The sequence below is a fragment of the Lynx canadensis genome, chromosome D3, assembly GCF_007474595.2.
Source record: "Lynx canadensis isolate LIC74 chromosome D3, mLynCan4.pri.v2, whole genome shotgun sequence".
In the NCBI taxonomy this organism is placed as follows: Eukaryota; Metazoa; Chordata; class Mammalia; order Carnivora; family Felidae; genus Lynx; species Lynx canadensis.
In genome coordinates, this window is record NC_044314.2 from 93,524,978 (window position 1) to 93,531,111 (window position 6,134).

Genomic DNA, 6,134 nt, shown 5'->3' on the forward strand with positions numbered 1-6,134 from the left:
TTTATTGGATACGTCATTTGCAAATATCTTCTATTCTGTACATTCTGTAAATTGACTTTTAGTTTTCGTGATTATTTCCTTTGCTGTGCATAAGTTTGTGGGGTTTTTTTCCTTTTTTTTTTTAATGAAGTCCCAATAGTTCATTTTTGCTTTTGTTTCCCTTGCCCCAGGAGACATATCTAGAAAGAAGTCACTTTAGCCAATGTCAAAGAAGTTACTGTGTTCTCTTCTAGGATTTGAAGTTTTCCTGTCTCACATTTAGGTCTCTCATCCATTTTGAATTTATTTTTGTGTATGGTATAAGAAAATGGTCCATGTTCTTCTGCATGTTGCTGTATAGTTTTTCCAACACCATTTGTTGAAGAGACATTCTTTTTCCCATTGGATATTATTTCCAGCTTTGTCAAAGATTAATTGACTGTATAGTTGTGAGTTCCTTTCTGGATTTTCTATTCTGTTCTATTGATCTATGGTGTCTATTTTTGTGCTGTTATGGAACCAGGCTGGATCGCTGGCGGAAAAACCAAGCAGCACTCCGAGATCTTGGTGGATCGGAGTTTTATTTTACACCAGAGGGCTCAGAGGAGATTCCTCTCCAGACATCTGAGCCCTGAGCACAAGCATGGGGGGCAGTTTATCATCTGGTACTTCTACATTCCGCATTAGTAGTAATTTGGCATGCGGCAAGTGGGGCAGGAAGAAGCCGGAAGAGGAGTCTCTAAGCTAGGGACTAGAGCTTATGTGAGTCCCCTTGGCCATCTTATGGTGCATAATTTTACTTATTTTCCCAGCGGTGCCAGTACCATAGTGTTTTAATTGCTATTGTTTTGTAATATAACTTGAAGTCTGGAATTGTGATGCCTCTACCTTTGCTTTGCTTTTTTTCAAGGTTGCTTTGGCTATTAGGGGTCTTTTGTGGTTCCATACAAATCTTAGGATTGTTTGTTCTAGCTCTGTGATATATTGATAGGGATTGCACTGAATGTGTAGATTGCTTTGGGTAGGGTAGACATTTTAACAATGTTTGTTCTTCCAATCCATGAGCATGGAATATCTTTAAGGGAAACCTCATTTAGATGTAGTTGGGATACCCTGAAGGGGGAGTTTTCCTGCAGGAAGTGCTCATTGCAGACTGCATAACCAGTGGAAGGAAGGAAGATTGGAGACATCTTCATGGGGGAGGACGTTTTTCACATAGGAATTTCATCTCTTGCTTTTATACAAAGAAGGAAGATCCCTCTCTGCCCCAGCACCTACCAGCACTTGCGGCCAATAAGAAGTTATCACCACCCTGAACTGTTATTCTTCTACAGTAAACTGTTGTTTAAAACAACTCTCAAGGGGCGCCTGGGTGGCGCAGTCGGTTAAGCGTCCGACTTCAGCCAGGTCACGATCTCGCGGTCCGGGAGTTCGAGCCCCGCGTCAGGCTCTGGGCTGATGGCTCAGAGCCTGGAGCCTGTTTCCAATTCTGTCTCCCTCTCTCTCTGCCCCTCCCCCGTTCATGCTCTTTCTCTCTCTGTCCCAAAAATAAATAAACGTTGAAAAAAAAATAAAAAAAAAAATAAAACAACTCTCAAAAAAAATACCTCCCCTTTAAGAGTACATCTATCCTGATGAATACCAAGTGATGTATAGAATTATTGAATCACTATGTTGTATACCTGAAACTAACAAAACACTGTATATTGATTATACTGGAATTAAAATTAAAAAACCCCAACCCACCCTAATTTCATACTAAAATCTAATAAAAGGTGACCTTTCTTTTTGTCTTGTTGGATTTGTGTATGTTTTGCCATAATTTGCTCGTCCCAAACGGCAGTTCCTCTGCTTTTTCCGAAGAAACTCATGTTGCTGGTAAAATAACTGGTTATTTTATTTTGAAGGTTGATAACTTCTATGTGGAACTGTCAGTCTCCATATTAAGGTAAAGATGAGTTCAGACTGATGTCTCCAGTTGGCTACATATTACTTGGACACTAATCTTCTGCAGTTGCTTATCTGTAACTTCTCCAATAGTGAGAAACCCAGCACCCCCCCATCTGTCGTTGAATTCATTGCCCCCTTCTAGATTATATAGCTGTTTTAGCATTGTTAGCTACTATCCTCCTAGGAAAGAACTTTATCATATAGAGTTCATGGTTTATGTATGGGTCATTTTGCCTTTAGTCTACAGATTATATTCATTCCTAAACTTACTCAGTTTACCACTAGTTGCCTCATCACAGGTAGTGATTTTCCATACATTTCATTACAGTTAGATTCTTTGTCACTTTCTGTATCCCATCCTGTGACACTCTCGTACCCTGAATAATTTAACTTGAATAGATTATGATTTACTCATCCATTGTAAAAATCTACTGGTTTAGGAAAATACATAATGACAGATATCCATTATGTGGGAAACAAAGGCAGAAGGAAATGGCAGATAAAATTAAATTTCCTTATAACCTGCAGCCCATTGACAAATACTTGAGGCAGGCAGAGTAAAACATGTCTCCAAGAACCCCCTCCAGTCTTATTGGTTTGCTAGAGGGAAAAACAACCTTAGCTTGACAATAGCTAGGCCTCCAGTATCCTGTGAGTCTTCTTTACCAGATGAAAATCTCTTTGGAAACTTCCCCTGGACTTTACCTCCCCCAGATCCCAAGTATATAAACAGTTTCTCCTCAGGGTCCTGATCAGCTCTTTCTGCCCACAGGTCCTGTCCCTGTGCTTTAATAAAATCACCTTTTTGCACCAAAGACATCTTGAAGAATTCTTTCTTGGTTGTTGGCTCCGAGCCCCACTATCACCCCCCAAACGTCATCATCCATCACTGAAGTATTCTATGGAATATTTCCAACCCACCACCACATGACCTATTTACAATCTTTCTAGTTTTGCCTTTTCAAGACTGTCTTATAAATGGAGTCATACAGTGTGTAGCCTCATCAGACTGGATTCTTTCCCATAGCAAAATACATATAAGATTCACCCATGTCTTTGTATGGGGTGATGGTTCATTCCTTTTTACTGCTGAATAGTAGCACACTGAATGTATAGGGGAGGAAAAATATTATTTCTACCCTTCTAGGTTCTTGGCTGAGACCCTTTCCCACAAGAAAAAATTAGCAGGAGAAAACCAAATTTAATAACATGTATACATCCTGTATACATGGAAGATACTCAGGAAAACTAAATAACTTCCCAAAATGGCCCAAGCTATCACCCTAAATGCCATCTTCAACTAAAAGCAAAGAAAGATTTTTGGTGGTGGGAATGCCAGTTACTGTGAATGAGGGTATGGTTGTTATGCAAATTTAAGTCTGTGTGTTCTTTGATAAAAGTGTCCTGAGATGTAGTCATTCTTCTGTTCCTGGTACAGAGAGGGACACCATTACAAACAGAGCTTTCCTTCATGCACGTAAAATTTGGTCACCAAACGCCAACTTCTGCTAGGTTTTCAGAGATTCTCTTGTGTCTATTGTTTCTAAATATTAATCAGCCCAAATTATCCTTGTGCCAAAAGAGGCATATTTTGGGGTGGCATATTCTGCTTACTTCATGTGGATGTGTTGGGAAAATGAATAAATTTTACATCATAAGGTGGCCGACGGGACTAAAACAAGCTCTGGTCTCTGGCTTAGAAACCCCTTTTCCAGGTTCTTCTTGCCCTGTTTGCCACGCACAGGAAAACCCTCCCACAAATATGGAGGCTGACAACTATAAATTACCCTTCCCGTTTGCATTTGGCACTCAGATCTTTGGAGAAATGGTCTCCTCTGAGCCCGCTGGTGTTAAATAAATCCCGGATTCGCCAAGATCTCCGAATGCCGCTTGGTTTTTCCACCACCGTTCCAGCCTGCTCCGGTAACAGATGCATCCCCGTTTGCTTAGGAATTCATCTAATGAAAGACATGCTGATTTCTTTAATTTTTTAGCCATTATGAATAGAGCTGCTGTGCATAACTGCATGCTTAGTTTTGTTTGGAAGTAGTTTTTCAAGGGAGTTGTCTAAATACTAGAGGTGCTATTGTTGGATGCTAACGTGAGATTTATTTAGCTTTGGAAAAAACTGTCAACTGTCTTCCGAAGTGTCAGCATGTGCATTCCCCAGCATGAAGGAAAGTTCCTGTCACTCCTCACCCTCCAGCAACTGGTATTCTTTTTTTTTTTTTTAATTTAGCATTTCTAATAGGTGCAGTGCTATCTCATTGTTGTTTTAATTTGTAATGTCCTAATGATGATGTTGAGCATATTTTTGTATGCTTACTATCTGTATATCTTCTTTAGTCACATACCTGTTGAGATCATTACCCAATATCAGTTGTGTTGTTTCCTTTTTTAAAAAATTTTTTATGTTTATTTTTGAGAGGGAGAGAAACAGAGTGCAAGTGGGGGAGGGGCAGAGAGAGAGAGGGAGACAGAATCTGAAGCAGGCTCCAGGTTCCGAGCTGTCAGCACAGAGCCGGACGCGGGGCTTGAACTCGTGAACTGTGAGATCATGACCTGAGTGGAAGTCGGATGCTTAACCGACTGAGCCACCCAGGCGCCCCTTGTTTATTTGCTTATTGTTGAATTCTGAGAATTTTTTTTGGTATATTTTGAGTACAAATCCTATTAGATGGGTGTTTTACAAATATTTTCTCCCCGTTTGTGGCTTGTATTTTGGCTGCGCAAGGTCTTTCACAGGGTATAAGTTTCAATTTTATAAAGCTCTTGTTATTTTTTTTAACCTTTGTGGATTGGCTTTTGGTGTGATGTCTTAAAACTCATCACCAAACCCAAGGTCATGTAGATTTCCATTTATGTTTTCTTTTTGATATATTTTTTAAAAAGTTAAAAAAAATATTTCAGAGAGAGAGAGAGAGAGAATCGGAAGAAGGCTCCAGGCTCCCAGTGTTAGGCAACCTGGTCTGGATCACGGGGGGTGGGGGTGGGTGGGAAGAACCAAGCTGCCCTCGGAGATCTTGGAAGGCAGGAAGTTTATTTCACACCAGCTGGCTCAGAGGAGATCACTCTCCAGAGGTTTGAGCCCCTAGAGGATTAGCAGAGGGGAACAATTTATAGCCTGCTACTTCCGCTTTCCGCATTAGCAGTAACTTGGCACCTAGGCCGGTGGGGATGGGGGGGTGGGGGAGGAGGGTAGGAAGAACCCAGAAGGGGAATCCTCCATTGGGGACTGGAGTTTCCCTAACAGTCCTCTTGCCATCTTATAACAGATTTTCCCTATCACTAGCGGTTAGCACAGAGCCCCACGCGAAGCTCGAACTCAGGAGCAGTGAGATCTTGATCTGAGCCAAAGTCCTCGCTTAAGGACTGAGCCACTCAGGTGCCCCTCTTTTTGATATTTTGACAGAGTTACGTCTTAAACACATCTAAATTTTGAGTGAATTTTCGTATAAGTTGTAGTTACTGCCTACATTTAGTCTCATTCGATATGGTTTTCAATGAATTGTTCCTTAAGTATCTCTGGAGAGATCAGCGGATATTGGGCCGCATTTCAGTTCGAAATCTCCAAAATGTAATAAACTCAGCTGGAGCCGGGAGCCGGGCGGTGCCTCCACGGAAAGGCGCGCGCCCCGACCTGCTTCTTCCCCCAGCGCCCGCAGGGGGCGCGCGAGCCCTGCTCCCTGACCCCGGCGGGGCATGCGTGCTCCTGCCTCGTCCGCCTGCGGTCGGGTCCACAGGAGCCCGGTCTCCTCAGGATCCGCTGCGCGGGCTTCGAGGAGACGTGGAGCCGCGTCCACAAGAACAGAAATCAGGTCTCCTCAGGACCCGCTGTGGAAGATTTGGGGTGACGTCGGGGCTGCGTCCACGGGGACAGGAACCGGGTCTCCCCAGGACCCGCCTTGTCGGAACTGGGGGGACGTTGGGCCTCATCCACGCCAAGAACCCGGTCTCCTCAAGACCCGCTGTGGGTGCTTCGGGAGGACGCGGGGCCGCGTCCACACCGCTCCGGGCTCCGGGGCCGCGGGGCCGCGGGGCCGCGTTCCTGTTCCGCGCCGACTCGGTTCCCGCCGCGTCCTCACGCGGCTCGCGGCCCGGGAGCAGGTGCCCGGGCGGTGCTCGCGATCCCAGCGCTGTGACCCTCCCACCGCCTGTTGCTCGCGGGGCCCCCGCCGCGGGGCAGCGGGGTCTCAGTGTGGCCC